The 22,548-nt window shown below is 37.8% G+C and overlaps 1 non-coding gene across 1 annotated transcript; it reads right to left on the bottom strand.

Annotated features, from left to right (window-relative positions):
* Positions 1-3,381: 3,381 nt before the first annotated feature.
* On the bottom strand, positions 3,382-3,486 carry LOC121225738 (small nucleolar RNA R71). The gene has a single exon (XR_005923608.1). It is a non-coding gene; the product is annotated as a small nucleolar RNA R71 (small nucleolar RNA).
* Positions 3,487-22,548: the final 19,062 nt, after the last annotated feature.

Raw genomic sequence — 22,548 nt, 5'->3', positions numbered from 1 at the left:
AGAAGAAGATGAAAAAGTGATGATAACATCTTTCTTTTCTTTTATTTTCTTTTTGGCCAAATAAGTCACCAAACTTCACCTAACATTTGACTATTTTAATTTCCTTGTCTCATGGCCGGCCAAGCACCATCCTAGGGTCTATTTTCACTTTAAATACCCCTACTTTATAATCCATGGCCATGTTTTACACTGGCTCACATACCACTCAATGTCATGGTACGAATATCCAAGTCTATTCCAAATGTTCAATCGGAAGTCTTTACTACATTAATTTCTCGACATGCATTCTCATAATCACAATCCAACAATTCATGCAATATCAATTCAATCATACATCATAGCAATATAGTTACACTATTAAAATACAACTTACCTCGGATTACAAAATGTAGGCGACTAGACGATTTAATCTACTTGCTTGGCCTTCCCTCAATCTAGGTTCGGATTTTGTATTTCTTGATTTGTGACGGTTACAAGCTGCTGAAATTTTTAAGCTTTCAAACCTCTATTTTGCTAGTGTTTTTCGGTGGAGAAGAAGATGAAAAAGGGATGATATCATCTTTCTTTTCTTTTATTTTCTTTTTGTCCAAATAAGTCACCAAACTTCACCTAACATTTGACTATTTTAATTTCCTTGTCTCATGGTTGGTCAAGCACCATCCTATGGTCTATTTGCACTTTAAATACCCCTATTTATAATCCATGGCCATTTAACACTATTTGTTAGCAAATCACAACTTTTTCCCTTTATCGATTTAGTCCTTTTTTGTAATTAAGCTCACAAACGCTAAAATTACTTCACCAAAATTTTCATGAACTGACATAATTATGCTATAACATTAAAATAATAATTCAATAATTTCTATGACTTCAGATTTGTGGTCTCAAAACCACTGTTTCGACTAAGTCCAAAATCGGGTTGTTATAAAGGGAGGGAAAAGAGGGAGAGCTCGTGGGGGTGCAATGATAGCAGCAAGAAAAGGGGGTCGACGTGGGCAGATCGGCAATGTGGGAAAAAAGAAGGGGAGGAAAAAAGATAAAACAAAATGAAAAGGTAAAATTAGGGTTTTGGGTTAAATTGGTGACATGGTCGTGTAAAAGCTCGTGTTGGGCCATACAGCCGTGTCACATGCCCGTGTGCGACTCCCTCAACCCGTATGTGTTTAAAAATTGGAACCCAGTCTTCACACAGCCTCAAACATGCTTGTGTGTCTAGGCCATGTGGCACACATGGCCGTGCGTGATCTCCTTCGCATCTCCCACACATGTGTGCGAGACCGTGTAGGGCACTGATAAACTATAATTTATACATATTTTTATCTCATGCTTAACGCATTTATGGATGGGTTCTCCTTAGATTTGGTGAATTCGATGCTCCTAATTCTTTAATTTCATGTTTTATACTTAGGTGAGCATATGAGAGTAAAAAGAGCGAGAAACGGGCCAAAAACAGAGAAAATGGACCTACATAGGAAATCACCACGGCCTAGACTTCCTCACATGGGCGTGTCACAGGGCCGTGTCCATTTGGAAAGATCGAAGCACGAATTACACGGGTAGACTACACGCCCGTGCCTGTTCAACAGCCTTGACCATAGTCTGGAGTAATCGCACACAGGCATGTCACACGGGCATGCCCCTGCCGAGCCCAAGTATAGTCATATTCGAAAAAGGCCACTTTTGAGGGCTCCTAGGCATTCTAAAGAGTATTTAAACACCTGAGGAGGCACTTAGAAGACACACGTGGAGTAGGACGCAAGGAATTACTCAAGGGAAGCTGATTGGTCTATCTCAGAAGTCGGATTCATCGTCAAGACTGAAGATCTCCCGTCAATTTCTATTCAGGGGTTTTGAGTTTTTCTTTATGTTTTGTATTCATTATTCTTTTGAGATGTTTTCTTTTATAATTATGAACTAAACCCCTTAAATATCTAACGGGAATGAAACCTAAGACGGATCTTGTTATTATTATCTGAATTGTATGATAAATATTTGACTTGTTCTTAATTATGTGTTCTTAATTCTTGTTTTAATATTCCAGGATATTGATTCAAGTTAATGCTCTTATTCAGAGGAGGAATAGACCCTGTCTAAGAGTAAATTTTTCATAATTAAGCGGAGTTGATTGCACGCCTAGAGATAGGTTGACAAGATTTTGCCGGATTAGGGTGAAACCTAATAAGGGAGTCCATAGATCGAGTTAATGCAACACTAGAGCGTTAGTTAGAAAGAGATTTCAATTAATCAACCTAGGGTTGGATGTTATTAGTCTCGAGAGAGATAATAATATAACTTAGGGATTTCTACCGATCAAGTCAAATGAATAGATCGTCTTATTCAGAGTCAAATAACAAGTGAAGTCTAGGTGGATTTTTCCTTGGGTATTGTCTTAATCAATCGAGTTTTTCCAAAAGCTTTTTCCCACTTTTCTGTGCACCCTTAGTTTAGTTAATTAGTCTAGATAAAAAAATCCCTTAATTTTTAGGTTAGATAATAAAAAGAAAGTAATTACTAGTACTCTTGGTTCCTTTGGGTTCGACAATCCAGTCTTGCTAAAGCTATACTACTGTTCGATAGGTACACTTGCCTTCATCGTGATAATAGTTAGTTCCAAGAACGATTAGTTATAAATTTTTAAAACCTTCCATGAATATCACGTACAAAGTTTTTGGCACCGTTTCCAGGGAACTAAGATATTAGGAACACTCGATTTTTATTACTTTAGCCATTTTACTTTTATTACAATTTAAATTTTTATTTTTTATTTTATTTTCTAATTCATTTATTTTCTTCTGATAGGTTTTTCGAGTTTATGACCAGAAGCCCGTCAGGACCACTACTTTTTGACTGTGAAATCAACCGTACAGTTCGCAAAAATCGAAGAGAAATAAGGTGAAGCTTAAGATACACAGAGGAAAGCAAGAGGATGATATTCACACCACAACCGAGGAGATGGCCGACAACCAGGAAAATCTGCTACCTCCTGCGATTGCTGCTAATCAGAATCCTACTCCACGTACTATGTATGATTATACTAAACCTTCTTTAACAGGAACTGAATAGAGCATAGTTAGGCCTGCTGTTGCTGCAAATAATTTTGAACTGAAACCTAACACCATTCAAATAATCCAACAGTTTGTTCAGTTTGATGGCTTGCAGGACGATGACCCAAATGCTCATTTGGCAAATTTCTTAGAATTTTGTGACACTTTTAAAATCAATGGCGTTTCTGATGATGCCATTCGCCTTCGGTTATTTCCTTTTTCATTGAGGAACAAAGCTAAACTGTGGTTAAACTCGTTACCACGAGGGTCAATCACTACCTGGGAACAAATGACCGAAAAGTTTTTATTAAAATATTTTTTGTTGGCTAAAGCAGCCAAATTACGTAATGATATCTCTTATTTTGTGCAGATGGATTTAGAAACACTCTATGATGCATGGGAGAGATACAAGGACCTTTTGAGAAGGTGCCCTCACCACTCTGGCTACAGGTTCAAACATTCCACAACGGCTTAAATCCTTCGACTAGACAGATGATTGACGCAGCTGCTGGTGGGACGATCAATAATAAGACACCTGAGGATGCTTATGAATTTATAAAAGAGGTTTCACTGAATAATTATCAGTGGCAAGTCATGAGGACAAAACCAATAAAAATAGCCGGCGTTTTTAATGTCGATTCGGTCACCATGCTCTCTAATCAGGTAGAACTTTTAAACTGAAAAATTAATGGTATTCTTGGTTCTTCACAGGTACATCCAATAATGCAGTGCGAAGTAAGTTGAGGTGGATCAAGCAATTTAGAATACCCACCCTATGGCCACAACATGGAGAACGAGTAGTTAAATTACATGGGTAATAATCCTCGATCTCAAAATAATCCTTATAGTAATAATTACAATGCAGGTTGGAGGAACCACCCAAATTTCTCATGCAGAGGCCAAGGGAATCAAAAACCACCACCACCTCCAGGCTTCCAACAACCACCTTACCAACAAGAGAAAAAACCGAACCTTGAAGAGATGCTAACAAAATTCATCTCGGTGTCAGAAACTCATTTTCAGAATACCGAGCCAGCACTTAAAAATCAACAAGCGTCTATCTAAGGGCTCGAAACTCAGATAGGTCAGCTCGCTAAATTAATATCTGAACGACCACAAGGTAGCCTACCGAGTAACACTAAATCTAACCCAAGAGAGCAAATCAATGCAGTTACCATTCTAGATGAGGAAGGGCTAGTTGCACCTAAACCAGAACCGAGGCAAGAAACTGTGGTAAGTAACGGTAAGGGTGAGGTGGACCATAATGACCAGAAACCGGTAAGTAAAGAATACAAACCTCATGTGCCATACCCAAACGCGACAAGGAAAGACCGTACAGAAGAACAATTCTGTAAATTCCTTAAATTATTAAAGAAGTTACATATTAACTTACCGTTTATTGAAGCTCTTTCGCAGATGCCAAACGCAATCAAATTCTTAAAAGAGATTTTAACAAATCAGCGGAAGTTGGATGAAGCGTCGCATGTGGAGCTAAATGCGGTTTGCTCAGCCATACTACAGAATAAGCTGGCTAACAAATTAAAAGATCCATAGAGTTTTACGATTCCCTGTCTAATTGGTAGCCTAGATGTTAATAATGCTTTGGCTGATTTAGGGGCTAGTATCAATGTCATGCCTTACAAAATGTTTAAGCAACTAGGTCTTGTAAAACCCAAACAAACTAGGATGAGTATTCAATTAGCTAATAAAACAATCAGATTTCCTAGGGGGATTACTGAAGATGTACTCGTTAAAATTGAAAAATTTATATTCCCAGTTGATTTCGTTATTCTAGACATAGAGGAGGATAGTAACGTTCCTTTAATTTTAGGGAGGCCCTTTTTAGCAACTGGTAGAACAATAATTGATGTTGGCACAGGTGAACTCACACTTCATGTGGGAGACGAAACAATCACCCTTCAAGCTCGTAATTCGAGTAACACATTGAAAATTGAAGGTGGTTGTATAAATCATTCTACTAAAACTGACCATGTGGTGCAACCTACTTTGCAGGAAATAAGTTCGAACAACCTACACGAGCCATGTTCAAGCAACAACAAAGGACCTATCTATGAAGAACGTAGGCTACAAATAGAAGAACTAGATGAATGGTGGACATATAAACCGAGGACACATGATAAACCAAAACCACGCCATGACGAGCTCAATATCGCACCAAATCAACTTAAGGTTGGAGACAAAGTACTACTAGATGCAGCAGACCCTCGTATTGCCACTTCTGAACCTAACAGAGCAATCCCTTTTACGGTACTCAGTATTTTCCCATATGGTACAGTCGAGGTAAGTCATCCATCACAAGGCACTTTTAAGGTAAATGGACATCGTCTCAAAATTTATAACGGTGAGAATTTCAAAGACGATAAAGCGGAGCTACGGCTCCACGAAGTTACCTAAATATACCCATAAGGTAGAGTCGAGCTTAGACTATAAATAAGTGCTTCTCGGGAGGTAACTTGAACACTAACAGTGTTAACTTCTTTAAAATTTTAGCCTTTAACATTTAATTCACTAACTGAGTCACTGAACACAGGGTTTCCAGAAACACATGGCCAGGCACACGGGCGTGCCGTAGGCCGTGCACATACCACGGGATGCAACACGGCCGTGCGATACATCCTTGTGAAAAAAGGGCAAAAACGTTTCCCTAACACGGGATCCGATAAGTTGCCATGGCCATACGACATGGCCGTGGGCAATCCTACCAAATTAACACGGGCGTGCAACATGACCGTGCCCACCGACCGTGGTCGAGCCTGTCAAAATAACACGGGCGTGAGCCTACATACCCGGGTGTGGGAGAAGCGAATGAAGATTGACACGGCTGTGCAACATGGCCGTGTACACCAATGCGCCCAATTTCAAAAAAACACGAAATGCACGGGCTGAAATGAGGGCACATAGGCGCGCCCCATGGCCGTGTGCCCCAATCTCTTTATAAACACCTATTATTTATTTTTATTTTTTTATCTTTATCTTTATATTTTGAAATTACTTTTTATTTCCTTTTAATACTATTTTATCTTGCGATTTTATAATCTTTATTCGGCTTCATTATATTTCCTAAAGAGTTCCTGATTCTATCATAGTTATAAAAAGCTCCAAAGCTCATCCTCAAATAGGAACTAAAAACTCCACTAGCAAAGGACTTATGGACTAATGAACCTCTACCACCACCGGAGTTTCCTCCTCCACTCTCATCATTGCCTTGGCCAATTATTCTCCATAACTCCAATTCAATGAGTTCCTTCATCATTCAGGAAGTTTCACCTCTCTCCCTATCTTATGATTATATATCTGTATTTTTCAATATATCTATCTTTGTACATTGAGGGCAATGTACATCTTAAGTGTGGGGGGTCTTTTATATCATCATCAGAAATCCCTGAATTTTGTCTTATTCTCACATGAATCACTCATATCACTATTAGAATGAATTTTAATTAATTTATGATTTTTATTGATATGTCTTGAATTAAAAACATAGGCATTTATGCATTGACTGTTTAAACTTTAAGACATTAGGGAATCAAGCATGATAAGTTGATTTTTAAAGAATTAAAAACTTTTAGGTTATTTCCCTAAGTTTAGGTATTATCTTGAGTTGAAATTCTGAAGTTTAAACATCAAAAAGCCATAATTTTTGTGAGAACATGAGCCTTTAGAGCATATTTTATTTCTTTCATGCTCACTTTTATTATGAGTGCGTCAGTATTGATTTGTTATTCTAGAACTTGCTTGATTATGCATGTCAAGACCACACCATTTGATTTGATATGTCGAGATGATAAAGGCACTTAGTGTAATAACCCGAAATACACGGGCACTGGAAAAGTGAGTTATAGGGCCTCCGTCTTAGTGAAATAAGTTCGAAAATAATTATTAAAAATATTTATGAGCCTAGTGGTGTGTCTAATTAGGATCTAATTAGGTGAATTTAGCTTAATTTAGAGTAAGTAATAAAATGGATTAAATTGAATAAAGGGTAAAAGTTTAATTATAAAGCAATAGAAAATAAAAATGATTAAAATGGCAATTAAGCCATTGACTACAAATGAGGCGGCATATTGGTGAAATAAAATCAAAGATTTTTTTTAGGTTTTATATATTATAATGATTATTATTATGGTTTTATATTAAATTATTATAATTATTAATTAACATTATGGTTTTATATTAGATTATTATTATTAGCATTATTATTAAATAAATTAAATAGTAGATAATTGTATGGTAATAAAAATATACATGTGTAAAAATTATATTGGTACATTTGTAATTTAAATACTTAATTACTTATAATTTAAGTAAAAAGATATTTTTAATTAAATAATTAAATTATTAAATTATGAGATTTTTGTTTAAGAAACAAATTAAATAATGACAAATGTAATAAAATTATTGGTACAAATGTAGAATTAAATATGTGTTACAATTGTAAAATATGTAAATGATGTTAAAATAGATATTTAAAATAAATATATTATAATATATGCTAATTAAATAAGTAAAACAAATAAACATAAAAGAGAAATAAAGAAACAAAAGGGAATAGAAACAGAATTGAAAACGGGAAGCATGGGAGAAAAAGAGAAAGAAAAAGGGAAAGAAAAATAAAAGAGAAAACTAAGGATTTGAAGCTTGGAGTTAATTTGCCAACAAAGAACCTGAAACGTCAGCATTGAAAGGAAAGGAGAAAGTCATCGAGGACTAAAACGGGAGAATTACGGTGTGTATTACTATAATTCAAATTTTAATTATTATTGATTGCTGAAATTTTAATTGTTATGTATGGTAAGTAAGACTTGAGGTAAGTATGTCATTATTTGAAAAGTGTATTGATTGAAAAATAAATAAATGGTGACAATTGTATGGTGTTGATTGTATACACTTGTGTGAAAATTAATTTGTATATGAATTAAGATAATAGATATTTGAATTGAATGAGTATTGAAAATTTTTGTGTAAGTGAAATTGAAATTAGAAAAAGTAAAATAATACCCTATTAACTTGTCGGACTAGATTTGATACAAATGGCATGCCATTGGATTTGTGATGTGATGAGGAGATTGTAGTTCGGCCGAGAAGATGTTTCTGTTATTATATACTTCGATTTATCCGAAGAGGCACTTAATGCCTTACTGGTGTGTTATGGAGGATTTAAAATATTCTGGGTGTGTTTGGGTTGGACATTCTGGTGTGTTTGGGTGGAAATCCGCGTATCTGTCAGAGTCCGAGCCTTGTTAATAGGGTAAATAATTGAAATGAAATTTTGAAACTAAGATCATTTGTTTTGGCACTATTGAAAAGTATGAGAAAGAATGTATGAACTAAAATATGAATTGAGTTGGTACGAGAAAAATGAATTATGAATTTAAGATTTATGAAGTAAAATAATTATATATAAAATTAGTTTAAATAATTATAAAATTTATGGTTGATGTTTGTAATTTATTAATGTTAAATAGTCTTGATTTATCGTAATACCACTGAGTATATCCATACTCAGCGTACGGTTGTTTCCGTGCGCAGGTTAGTAGAAGTCAAGTGTCCCGGCTTAGCATCCAGAACAATCCCGACTCTAACACAAACTTGGTGATGTATATTTTTCTTTTGGGTAAAGGTGGCATGTACATAGGTGTTGTTTAATCACTTGAATATGCATATTACTTTGAGTAGTGAAGGATGAATTATAATTAAGATTTAGATGGTTAAATGAAATGGTAAGGAAAGTACATGATATTTTGATACATGAACATTAAGTTGTTAAATGAATGAAGTTTATAATCAATTTTGAATGATGCTATGATAGTTATTAAGTTAAAATTATGTTAATGATATAAACATTAGTTATATGAATGTGAAACATTGGTGTTGGTGATTTTGGTTTGAATTTACAGGAGGTTTAGGTAAAAATAAGCAGAAATGCTGCCGAAATTTTTTATAAAAACAAAAAAAAAATTGAAATACTCGAACAAGTCCCATTGTACTTTTAATATGTGTTTGAACTTCGAGAGTCCAAGATAGGGACTTAATTATTATATTATACTATGAAAGTTATATTAATTGTAAATTATTCGTAAGTTGTTTGATATGTTCGATAATGCCTCATAACCTCATTTTGGCGACAGTTTGGGGTTAGTGGGTATTACACTTAGGTTTAACCCACTCACTCCACAAAAGCCTACCTTCATAATTAACCCTTAGTGAATCCTTTTGAGCCTAACAAGCCATTAATTGATTTACCCTCAATATTAACCCATAACCCATTATTGTTGAAATCCCCTAATTTGATCCCTATTTTTGTCGAGATTTGATTTGAATTAATTGCTTAGCTATGTTTTATTCTTCGTTGCAATAATTAAGTTCTATGTTATTTGACTTGTTCCTAATATATATATACACTTACATACATATTAGTAGCAATTCGTCGTTTTTGAGCATAAGTGTTAATTCCATATTCTGAGAAGAAGCTCACTTCTAATCAATTGATGACTAGTTATTTTTCTAGCTAGGTAATTTTTCAATTCAATCTCGATTCTAACATTTACTTTCAGCTTGTGACCACACCCCCTAACCAAAGCCACACTACAACCCTCAAAGACCTTTTTGATTGATGTATCATCTCAATATATAGTGGTGGAGATTTGATTTTCAAGCAAGCCTATGGTAATAGCTTTTCAATTGACTAATGAGTGCCTTATTTGATGTCCTTAAACACCTCGAGTGAATTTAGTGAACCTTTAGTGAGGATGTTAAACTCTGTGATATTTTGACAAAAGGTGATTACTTAGATAAGGGGGGACACCTATGTTTTCATGACAAAATGCTCAACTTGGAATGTTTGAATCTTTGGTGTACTTTTAGTTGAATTTTCAAAGTATGATTGCTTATGGATTATTTTGAGATATTATTGATAGGGATTATAAATTGAGAAGAATTTATTATGATTGTGAGTTGAGGATTTTGCTTGAGGACAAGCAAACGTTTAAGTGTGGGGGTATTTGATAAACCGTAATTTATACATATTTTTATCCCATGCTTAGTGCATTTATGGATGGTTTCTCCTTAGATTTGGTGAATTCGATGCTCCTAATTCTTTAATTTCATGTTTTACACTTAGGTGAGCATAGGAGAGGAAAAAGAGCGAGAAACGGGCCAAAAACGGAGAAAATGGACCCACATGGGAAATCAACACAGCTTGGACTTCCTCACATGGGCGTGTCACACGGCCGTGTCCATTTGGCAGGATCGAAGCACGAATTACACGAGTAGACTACATGCCCATGCCTGTTCAACGGCCTTGACCATGGGTTAGAGTAATCGCACACGGGCGTGACCCTACTGAGCCCAAGTATAGTCTTATTCGGAAAAAGGCCACTTTTGAGGGCTCTTAGGCATTCTAAAGCCTATTTAAACATTTGAGGAGGCACTTAAAAGACACACGCAGAGTAAGAGGCAAGGAATTACTTAAGGGAAGCCGATTGGTCCATCTCAGAAGTCGGATTCATCGTCAAGACTGAAGATCTCCCTTCAATTTCCATTCAGGGGTTTTGGGTTTTTCTTTATGTTTTGTATTCATTATTCTTCTGAGATGTTTTCTTTTATAATTATGAATTAAACCCCCTAAATACCTAAGGGGAATGAAACTTAAGACGGATCTTATTATTATCTGAATTGTATGATAAATATTTGACTTGTTCTTAATTATGTGTTCTTAATTCTTGTTTTAATATTCTAGGATATTGATTCAAGTTAATGCTCTTATTCAGAGGAGGAATAGACCCTGTCTAAGAGTAAATTTTTCATAATTAAGTGGAGTTGATTGCACGCCTAGAGATAGGGTGACAAGATTTTGCCGAATTAGGGTGAAACCTAATAAGAGAGTCCATAGATAGAGTTAATGCAACACTAGAACGTTAATTAGAAAGAGATTTCAATTAATCAACCTAGGGTTAGACGTTATTAGTCTTGAGAGAGATAATAATATAACTTAGGGATTTCTACCGATCAAGTCAAATGAATAGATCGTCTTATTCAGAGTCAAATAACAAGTGAAGTCTAGGTGGATTTTTCCTTGGGTATTGTCTTAATCAATCGAGTTTTCCTAAAAGGTTTTTCTCACTTTTCTGTGCACCCTTAGTTTAGTTAATTAGTATAGAAAAACAAATCCCTTAATTTTTAGGTTAGATAATAAAAAGAAAGTAATTACTAGTACTCTTTGTTCCTTTGGGTTCAACAATCCGGTCTTGCTAAAGCTATACTACTATTTGATAGGTACACTTGCCTTCATCGTGATAATAGTTAGTTCCAAGAATGATTAATTCTAAATTTTTAAAACCTTCCACGAATATCACATACCAGGCATATGGACTCACAAATGCCCGTGTGTCTCGACCGTGTCTCTTGGGCGTGTAACTCACTGACTTGAATTAAAATTGAAAACTTAGCTCCAGTACTCACACGGCTGTGTCTTTAGGCATGTATGTCACACGATTGTTTTTCCAAGCCGTGTGTGCAACACGACTGTGTCTCTAGGCCACGTGGACCACCTCAGGCCTTTGAAATTTGGAAAAATTAAGTCCCGGGACTCACACGGCCAAGGACACGCCCATGTGTTTAGACCGTGTGACTCACATGGCCATGTTTTTACATCGTGTAACTCTCTGTCAATTGCTCCCTTATGCACACAGCTTCGGACACGCTCTTTTGTTCAGGCCGTGTAGGTCAAAAATATTTTTTTATTTTAATTTTAAATTAGCATGCAATAAAATTAAAAGAATTAGCAAGAGTTAAACATTCGGGTTGTCTCTCGAAAAGCGTTTATTTAGAGCCTAAGCTTGACTTACCTTATATGCGCTTATGGTGGTTTACAAAGCCGAAGCTCCTCTTTCTCGTTATCAATTTTATTACCAAAATAGGCTTTGAGTTGAGTATTGTTTACCTTAAATGTGCCGAACTCAAATGCGTTACCTCGATTGTATTGTATCGAAATACATTTAGTATTGTAAATGGGTTTGATCCGTTTGCATCAAGCTCCAAAGGGAAAATTAGTGGAACCATTTTGTCCAGCAGTATTTTTCCCCAACCTTAAATTGGTTTATTCCATCCACATGCTCATCATAGCTTCGCTTTGGCTCTTATTCATGCCTTTTCAGTTTCTCCTTGACATGCGTTCACCATTCATCTAGTTCATCAATTTGAACCATTCGCTCTTCATATGTTGTTCTAATTCTGTCACTTTCAGTGAAACATGGCCCCATTACGTTTTTACGAGGGATTTCTTTCAAAGAAGGTTGAGCCACATGATACTCACATTAATAGAACGTTTCATATTATCTCACTCGCTAGAGACTTTCATAGGATTACGTGCTTGGAGAGTAATTGTTTCGTCACGTACACGAAGTACTAATTCACTCGTACCAACATCAATAATAGTCCTGGCAGTGGCTAAAAAGGGACGACCTAAAATTAAAGGTACCTCACTACCTTTATCCATGTCCAACAAAACAAAATCAATGGGGAATATGAATTTATCTATTTTAACAAGCACATCCTTAATAACACCCCTAGGATATCTGATGGTTCTATCTGTTAATTAAATACTCATCCTAGTGTGTTTGGGTTTCCTAAGACCTAGTTGTTTAAAAATTTTGTACGGCATGACATTAATACTGGCCCTTAAATCAGCTAATGTGGTATCAATATTTAAACTACCAATGGGACAAGGAATAGTAAAACTTCTTGGATCTTTGAGTTTATTGGGTAGTTTATTTTGTAAGATGGCCGAGCAAATTGCATTAAGCTCCACAGTTTATGAATTGTCTAACTTCCATTTGTTTGCCAACAACTCTTTTAGAAATTTTACATAATTTAGCATCTACGAAAGAGATTCAACAAAAGGTAAGTTAATATGTAATTCTTTTAAGAGCTTGAGAAATTTACAAAATTGTTCGTTCATGTGGTCTCTCTTTGACGTGTTAGGATATAACACTCGAGGTTTATATTCCCTAACAACTGGCTTCTGCTTTTTTTGACTTTCCTCAGCCAGATTTTTGCCTCGGTTCTTATTCAGATTCAACTAACCCTTCTTCAGCTTGAACAGTAATTGCATGAAGTTGCTTCCTTAGGTTAGTTTCAGTATTACTGGGCAAGTTACCTTGTGGTATTTTCAAAATTAACTTTGCAAGTTGACCTATTTGGTTCTTGAGCCTTTAAATCAATGCTTGTTGATTTTTCAGAGTTGCCTCTGTGACAGCCCAAAATTGACCCTAGTCGGGAAGTGGTTTCGGGACCACAAAACCGAGTCATAAAAATAATTGATTTCCATATTCTATGCTTATTATGTGTGTACATGAGTATGTGGAAGTTTCATTCTCCAATTTTGCCAATTGCATGAGAAATTATTAAATAGGGATTGATATGAGACATGGTGAAAATATGATAGGCTAATTTAAAATGGTCTATTAATGCATGTTGTGAAAATGATGGGTTTGCATGTCAAATTACCCAAAATTTGAGCTAGTGGTTGGCCATGCTATGGGTGGAAACATGTTGGGAACATGTTGGCCTAGTGAGGTATGTAGGAAAAAAATAAAATAAGGGGCATGGGCATAAAATAATGAAAAGGAGTATGATGAATACAAAAAAAAATGTGTGTAGTTGTTTCCCCCCCCCATTGCCGTGAGCTAAAGAAAAGAAAGGAGAAAATTTTTGTTCATCCTTTCTCATCTTCATTTAGCCGAAACTAGAAAGAAAAAAACAAAGAAAAAAAATGCTCATCCTTTGGTTCATCCTTGGCCAAAAATTTTAAGGAGGAAGGAAGAAGAAAGGTTGAAGAGGTTCGGCCACGCATGTAGCTAGGCTAAGGTATGTTTGATGATGTTCCATGAGATGCATGCATGTTTTAGTTGTTAGCTTGAGTTCTACCTAGCCCATGGTCTAAATCTTGCTATGTGATGGAAATGACACTCGGCCATGGATGCATCATTCTTGGTTGATGTTTGATGTTGTGGTGATGAGGCATGAGGATGAGTTAAGATTCGGCCTAGGTGGAGTTTGTGTTAATGCCATTGCATGCTAAATATGAAGCTTGTTAATGATGCATGTGATGGTGGCTTGATGATTCTTGAACCTCCTTTTTAGCATTTTTGAGTGAGCACATATGTGCATTGGTTGCTAAATGGAGAAGAATCGGCTAGCAAGTTGTGTGCTAAGGCCGAATATAACTTTTGCATGTTAATGAGCAATGCATGTGTTAAATTGATGGAAAGGGAGAGGATGCTTTACTAGTGTGTATATGTGTGTATTAGCCAAGTTTTGAACTTGAAACAAAAGGGTGTTTAGTCAATACAAGTGACCATACTTGTAGAATGTATTAAGTGTTGAAATCGGCCCCAAAATAGACATGCATATTCGGCCAAGGGGGAAAAATTAGCTAAAATGTTGAGTTTGATTCATGATTCCGTACATATGTGACTTTAATGTCTAATGTATAAATATGGGCTAAGTGCCTTGTGTTCCTCTTTTCGATGCTCAAATGATTAAATCAATTTATTTGTTTAATTAAGCTCAAGAGCAAAGGGGAACTAAATCCGATAAAGGGAAGGAAAAAGTGGTCGAATAGCTATCGGAATCGTTCGACAACACCCGAGGTAAGTTCTTGAGTAAGAGAGCTTAAATTATGATGTGATTAGATCATGTTTTAAGCAAATTAAAATCATGCTCTTTGTGTGGCTATTGAGCCGAATTTGCAAGAATGATAAATGTCTTGTGTTTGAGTTTTGCTAACGAAAATGAAATACGAATGGGCCATGATTTATTGTTAAATGTGCATGGTTATTTGAATGATGTCCGGGCTAAGTCCCGAAGGCTTGTGCTAAGTGACAATATCCGGACTAAGATCCGAAGGCATTTGTGCGAGATACTAATTCCGGGCTAAGCCCGAAGGCATTTGTGCGAGATACTAATTCCGGGCTAAGCCCGAAGGCATTTGTGCGAGTTACTAAATTCGGGTTAAGTCCCGAAGGCATTTGTGCGAATTACTATAACCGGGCTATGTCCCGAAGGCATTTGAACGAGGAGCTATATCCGGTTAAATTCCGAAGGTACGTGATTTGGGAATGAATGAACTTGCTGTAAAATTCCAATTAATACTCTCGAAACATCCCAACATTGAGGTATGTTTCGTATGTGCTTGAATTTAGTTGAGCCCTTACAAATAAGTATTCGCTCAGTTGATAAACGAGCTACCGGCCTTTGGCTGAGTTGATCTTTTGTGTATGTACATAAGGGTTGATAATGTGAAGCAAGTACGATATCGTAAATTTGTGCATATGAAATTATCCGTTTAGCTATATGAATGCTATACTTTTGTTGTGCTGGAATTCCTTGCTCAAAACTTACTAAGCATAAATTGCTTACTCCGTTTCATTGCTCCTCTGTTTTATAGATTTGGTTCTCCAGCTATCGGACTCGGGATCTTGAAGTCAAAGTCGCCCACACTATCAAAGCCCCCCCTTTTGGTACAATTTTGGTTGAACTTCGAAATGGCATGTATAGGACTACCCGTTTGTTGTGGGTCGTGGACCCTTTGGACTTGTATAAATTTTGGATAGCCATGCGAAAATGGCTTATATGTGTTTGAGTATAATGTTATAATCATTTGGTGTGGATATGCTTGACAAGGATTGGCCACGGGGATGGTTAATCACTTTCATAAATTGTGCTATTTATGCAAAAAGGGCTAGTTGAATCATGGAAACCATGAAATAGGTAAAGTCTACCTTAAAGGCAGATGCTGACAGCAGCAGTGATGTAGATCTGGAAAATCACTAAAAATAGTAGGAATGGAATTAAATAGTGAATAAATTATGTAAACAAACCTTGATGAATCTACTTTCATAGGAAAGTAACGAAACAATCATACGGACAGTATGTTAAGAGATATTCAGGTTCTCGTGAGACAGGGCCAGAACGGTTTCTGGATTCCCTGTTCCGACTTTGGAAATTCATTATAAATTAACCAGAGATAATTAGGAGTCATACCATATATGTATAGATTTCTCTCTGAGTCTAGTTTCTATAGAAACAAACGGCATCAGTATTGGAGCCCTGTACAAGGAGATATCCAAGTCGTAATGCACAAAGGTCAGGGTAGTCGATCCCTGTAACATGGGAGACTTTGACTAATAAACTGTACTAATTGGCCTGACCAAAAATTCTAGAAAAAAATATGTAGATGGGCATATGAGTCTAGTTTCAGGGAAAAATCACGAAACTGATTTTCGAGTTGTGAAACTCAAGATATGATTTTTAAAGCGACTAGTACGCAGATTGGCAGTGTCTGGGAAATATTTTTTATAAGGGGTTTAAAGTCTGTTAACACCTCGTGTTCGACTCCGGTGTCGGTCTCGGGTTCGGGGTGTTACATTTGATTGGTATCAGAGCCACGGTTTAGTCGATTCTAGGACTACCGTAATGCGTTGGGTCTAGCTATACATGCCATTTTATGTGATTACTTGATAGTGTGGTGATTTCTGACAATTGTAAATGTGTTTATTTATAGTAATGGATCCCGATCCCAACCGAGAGGTAGCTGATGATCTTGAGAGTGTAGCGCCTGCTCCCGCACAAGGGACAGCGCCGGCGGACTCTCAACCTAATGCTAGTAACCCGAATGATGAAGCTAGACAAGCTTTTTATAGCGTGATGAATGATTGGTTCAACCAATACATTCGAACTAATACGGCTGTCCCACAACCTCCATTCCCAACTAATACCACCCCCGCACCTACAATACCTCCAGTAACTGACCAAATAAGGTCAAATAAGCCCCCAGTTGACAGAATCCGAAAACATGGGGCTACTGAATTTAAAGCTACGGATAGCGACAATGCCGAGCAAGCTGAATTTTGGTTGGACAACACTATCCGGGTACTCGATGAGCTATCTTGTACACCCGATGAATGCCTAAAGTGTACTATCTCCTTGCTACGTGATTCTGCCTATTATTGGTGGAGTACTCTGACTTCTGTTGTGCCCCGAGAGCAAGTAACTTGGGAGTTTTTCCAAACTGAGTTTCGGAAAAAGTATATCAGTCAGAGATTTGTTGATCAAAAACGGAAGGAATTTCTTGAGCTTAAGCAAGGTTCCATGTCAGTTACTGATTACGAGCGAAAATTTGTTAGACTTAGTAGATACGCTCGGGAATGTGTTTCGTCCGAGGCTATCATGTGTAAACGCTTTGAGGATGGGCTGAATGAAGATATAAAAATGTTCGTTGGTGTTCTTGAAATACGAGAGTTCGTAGTACTGGTCGAGCGAGCTTGTAAAGCCGAAGAGCTTAGAAAAGAAAAACAAAAAGTTGATGTGGGAACTGGAGAGTTTCGTAAAAGACCTTCGGGAAAGTCTCTTCAACAGGCATCGAAGAAATTTTGAGATGATGCGGGCCAGTTTAGAGGCACTTCGGGCCTTTTTAGACGAGATCGTGATCGACCCCCTGTAGGTACACGAGGCACTTCTGTCGCCAGTGTTGGGAATGAACGTCGAGATAGAACGAAATGTCGATATTGCGGTAAATGGCATTCGGGGAGTTGTAGATTCCCTGACCGCTCCTGTTACAAGTGCGGATCAGTTGACCACTTCATTAAAGATTGCCCGAGGTTGTTTGAACAGAATGAAAATCAGAGTGGGAAACCGGGTGCTACCACTGCTCGAGGTAGACCATCTGGAAATACGGGCAATGCTAGTGGTGGTCAGAGAGGATCTAGAGATGCTACGACCAGATCCGAGGCTCGTGCGCCTGCTAGAGCTTATGCTATACGTGCCCGCGAGGATGCTTCTTCGCCTGATATTATTACCGGTACTTTTACTCTCTTTGATACTAATGTAATTGCTTTGATTGACCCCGGTTCTACTCATTCTTACATATGTGAAACCTTAGCATCCAGTAAGACTTTACCTATTGAGTCTACTGAGTTCGTAATTCGGGTGTCAAATCCCTTGGGTCGTTACGTGCTTGTCGACAAAGTGTGTAAGAAATGTCCCCTAGAAATTTGAGGTTCCTGTTTTCCGGCGGACTTGATGCTTTTGCCGTTTGATGAATTTGATGTTATTCTTGGTTTGGATTGGTTGACCGCGCATGATGCGGTTGTGAATTGCAAAAGCAAGACTATTGATTTGAGGTGCGCAAATAACGAAGTAATCCGAGTTGAGTCTACGGACTTGGAGGGGATGCCAGCTGTAATATCAGCAATGTTGGCCCAGAAATATGTAAGAAAAGGGTGCGAAGCATACCTTGCGTATGTACTGGATGACAAAGAATTAGACAAGAAACCCGAATCTGTGCCGGTGGTTTGTGAATACCCGGATGTTTTTCCTGAAGGATTACCGGGTTTACCACCTGTTCGGGAGGTAGAGTTTGGTATTGAGCTTGTACCTGGGACTACGCCGATTTCGATAGCTCCGTATCGTATGGCACCAACCGAGTTAAAAGAGTTGAAAGCTCAGTTGCAAGAATTGACGGATAGAGGTTTTGCTCGACCAAGTTTCTCACCTTGGGGTGCACCAGTATTGTTCATGAAAAAGAAGGACGGAACCATGAGGTTGTGCATTGACTATCGTCAACTGAATAAAGTGACGATAAAGAACAAATATCTGTTACCGCGTATCGATGATTTGTTCGACCAACTGAAGGGAGCCTCAATTTTCTCAAAAATAGATTTGAGATCGGGCTATTATCAGTTGCAAATTCGAGATTCGGACATACCCAAAACTGCTTTCAGAACGGGATATGGTCACTACGAGTTCTTAGTGATGCCGTTTGGGCTCACAATGCCCCTGCGGTATTTATGGATTTGATGAATCGGATCTTCAGACCATATTTGGATCGGTTCGTAGTTGTGTTCATTGATGACATCTTGGTCTATTCAAGAGATGAGACCGAACATGCTGAGCATCTGAGGCTAGTGTTGCAAATTTTGCGGGATAAGCAGTTATATGCTAAGTTCAGTAAGTGTGAGTTCTGGTTAAGAGAGGTTAGCTTCTTGGGTCATGTGGTATCCGCATCGGGTATTCGAGCTGACCCGAGCAAAATTTCAGCCATACTTAACTGGAAGCCTCCAAGAAATATTACCGAAGTTCGGAGCTTCCTGGGACTCGCCGGTTATTACCGACGATTTGTCAAAGGTTTCTCGATGATAGCCACACCAATGACGAAGCTACTTCAAAAGGATGTTAAGTTCGAATGGACGGAGAAATGTCAGAAAAGTTTTGATCAACTAAAAACTTATTTGACTGAAGCTCCAATTTTAGTGCAACCCGAATCAGGCAAAGAGTTTGTCATTTATAGTGACGCATCCCTACTTGGGTTGGGTTGCGTATTGATGCAAGAAGTTCGAGTGGTGGCCTATGCGTCGAGACAATTAAAGCCACATGAGAAAAATTATCCGACCCATGATCTTGAACTAGCTGCCATCGTATTTGCTTTAAAAATATGGCGACATTACTTATTTGGTGAGAAGTGCCATGTATTTTCGGATCACAAAAGTCTCAAAAATTTGATGACTCAAAGAGACTTAAATCTGCGACAAAGACGTTGGCTTGAGTTGTTGAAAGATTACGAGCTTGTCATTGATTACCACCCGGGAAAGGCTAATATGGTTGCGGACGCCTTAAGCCGGAAATCATTGTTTGCTTTACGAGCGATGAATGTGCACTTGTCTGTTCTACCCGACAATGTGTTAATAGCTGAATTAAAAGCCAAACCATTATTGATTCATCAAATTCGTGAAGCCCAGAAAGTTGATGATGAATTGGTTGCAAAACGGGCTGAGTGTGCTCCGAACAAGGAATCAGATTTTCAAATTGATGATGATGATTGTTTGAGGTTCAGAAGTTGTTTGTGTATTCCAAGGAGTTCAGAACTCATTTCGATGATTCTGAACGAAGCCCATTGTAGCCGAATGTCAAGTCACCCGGGGAGTACGAAAATGTACAACGATTTGAAACGTTGGTTTTGGTGGCATGGTATGAAACGAGACATCTCCGACTTTGTTTCGAGATGTTTAATATGTCAACAAGTGAAAGCGGAACATCAAGTGCCTTCAGGATTACTTCAGCCGATCATGATACCCGAGTGGAAATGGGATCGAGTCACAATGGACTTTGTGTCCGGACTGCCATTGTCAACAAGTAAGAAGGATGCGATTTGGGTTGTTGTTGATAGACTGACTAAGTCGGCTCACTTTATCCCCGTGTGTATGGATTTTTCATTGGATAGACTAGTTGAATTGCACGTTTCTCAGATTGTGAGATTACACGGGGTACCTATTTCTATCGTGTCGGATAGAGATCCGAGATTCACCTCGCAATTTTGGAGGAAATTGCAAGAAGCTTTGGGTACCAAGCTGCATTTTAGCACTGCTTTTCATCCCCAAACCGATGGTCAATCTGAGCGGATAATTCAGATACTTGAGGATATGTTGAGATGTTGCATCCTCGAGTTCAGTGGTTCATGGGAACGGTATTTACCTTTGATTGAATTCGCTTACAATAATAGCTTTCAATCAAGTATTAAGATGGCACCTTACGAGGCTTTGTACGGTCGTAAATGCCGTACACCGTTGTTTTGGACCGAGCTCGGTGAAAGTAAAATTTTCGGAGTTGATTTGATTAAGGATGCTGAACAGAAAGTAAAGGTAATCCGTGAAAGTCTAAAAGCAGCCACAGATCGTCAAAAATCGTATGCGGATTTGAAACGAAAGGACATTGAATATCAGGTGGGAGATAAAGTGTTCCTTAAAGTTTCGCCTTGGGAAAAGGTACTCAGGTTTGGCCGTAAGGGCAAGTTGAGCCCGAGATTCATTGGGCCGTACGAAATCTCCGAACGAGTTGGTCCGGTTGCGTATAGATTGATTTTGCCCCCTAAGCTTGAAAAGATTCACGACGTCTTTCATGTTTCGATGCTTCGACGCTATCGATCTGATCCATCGCACATAATTAGCCCATCAGAGATTGAAATTCAAGCCGATATGAGTTATGAAGAAGAGCCGATGCATATCCTAGCTCGTGAAGTGAAGGAGTTGCGAAACAAAAGGGTTCCGTTAGTGAAGGTGTTATGGCTCAAACACGGGATCGAGGAAGCTACTTGGGAAACCGAGAGCTCGATGAAAGAACGATACCCAAACCTATTTACCGGTAAGATTTTGGGGACGAAAATTTCTTAAGTGGGGGAGAGTTGTGACAGCCCAAAATTGACCCTAGTCGGGAAGTGGTTTCGGGACCACAAAACCGAGTCATAAAAATAATTGATTTCCATATTCTATGCTTATTATGTGTGTACATGAGTATGTGGAAGTTTCATTCTCCAATTTTGCCAATTGCATGAGAAATTATTAAATAGGGATTGATATGAGACATGGTGAAAATATGATAGGCTAATTTAAAATGGTCTATTAATGCATGTTGTGAAAATGATGGGTTTGCATGTCAAATTACCCAAAATTTGAGCTAGTGGTTGGCCATGCTATGGGTGGAAACATGTTGGGAACATGTTGGCCTAGTGAGGTATGTAGGAAAAAATAAAATAAGGGGCATGGGCATAAAATAATGAAAAGGAGTATGATGAATACAAAAAAAAAATGTGTGTAGTTGTTTCCCCCCCCATTGCCGTGAGCTAAAGAAAAGAAAGGAGAAAATTTTTGTTCATCCTTTCTCATCTTCATTTAGCCGAAACTAGAAAGAAAAAAACAAAGAAAAAAAAATGCTCATCCTTTGGTTCATCCTTGGCCAAAAATTTTAAGGAGGAAGGAAGAAGAAAGGTTGAAGAGGTTCGGCCACGCATGTAGCTAGGCTAAGGTATGTTTGATGATGTTCCATGAGATGCATGCATGTTTTAGTTGTTAGCTTGAGTTCTACCTAGCCCATGGTCTAAATCTTGCTATGTGATGGAAATGACACTCGGCCATGGATGCATCATTCTTGGTTGATGTTTGATGTTGTGGTGATGAGGCATGAGGATGAGTTAAGATTCGGCCTAGGTGGAGTTTGTGTTAATGCCATTGCATGCTAAATATGAAGCTTGTTAATGATGCATGTGATGGTGGCTTGATGATTCTTGAACCTCCTTTTTAGCATTTTTGAGTGAGCACATATGTGCATTGGTTGCTAAATGGAGAAGAATCGGCTAGCAAGTTGTGTGCTAAGGCCGAATATAACTTTTGCATGTTAATGAGCAATGCATGTGTTAAATTGATGGAAAGGGAGAGGATGCTTTACTAGTGTGTATATGTGTGTATTAGCCAAGTTTTGAACTTGAAACAAAAGGGTGTTTAGTCAATACAAGTGACCATACTTGTAGAATGTATTAAGTGTTGAAATCGGCCCCAAAATAGACATGCATATTCGGCCAAGGGGGAAAAATTAGCTAAAATGTTGAGTTTGATTCATGATTCCGTACATATGTGACTTTAATGTCTAATGTATA

The sequence above is a fragment of the Gossypium hirsutum genome, chromosome A03 (genome assembly GCF_007990345.1).
Source record: "Gossypium hirsutum isolate 1008001.06 chromosome A03, Gossypium_hirsutum_v2.1, whole genome shotgun sequence".
Classification (NCBI taxonomy): Eukaryota; Viridiplantae; Streptophyta; class Magnoliopsida; order Malvales; family Malvaceae; genus Gossypium; species Gossypium hirsutum.
This window is presented reverse-complemented; position numbering and strand designations above follow the sequence as displayed.